Source organism: Sinocyclocheilus anshuiensis, unplaced genomic scaffold (assembly GCF_001515605.1).
Source record: "Sinocyclocheilus anshuiensis isolate Anshui unplaced genomic scaffold, SAMN03320099.WGS_v1.1 scaffold1236, whole genome shotgun sequence".
Taxonomy (NCBI): domain Eukaryota; kingdom Metazoa; phylum Chordata; class Actinopteri; order Cypriniformes; family Cyprinidae; genus Sinocyclocheilus; species Sinocyclocheilus anshuiensis.
In genome coordinates, this window is record NW_015546096.1 from 83847 (window position 1) to 84086 (window position 240).

The window sequence follows — 240 nt, forward strand, 5'->3', positions numbered from 1 at the left end:
GTTCCAAAACGCTATAAATCCATTTTGATTAATTTGAGTAAAAATGTGTTTTCTTTACCAAGAAAGTGACAAGATGAAAACCACTATTTTCTGTTTCAAACATTCACATAGTATCTTTAGGTTATAATAACATTAAAAATTGGTCATGGTGCGCTGTGATTGGTTGAGCGAATATATCACATTCTGCAGAAAAGGGAGACTGGCGTTTGTCGCGGTTTGGAAAAAAAGGGAGAAAACATG

At 34.2% G+C, this 240-nt stretch overlaps 1 protein-coding gene across 3 annotated transcripts in view; it reads left to right on the forward strand.

The window, feature by feature from the left end:
- LOC107700234 (MAP/microtubule affinity-regulating kinase 4-like) overlaps window positions 1-240 on the forward strand; it is a 46184-nt gene that overhangs the window by 11392 nt on the left and 34552 nt on the right. The gene's annotated exons all lie outside the window — the stretch shown is intronic.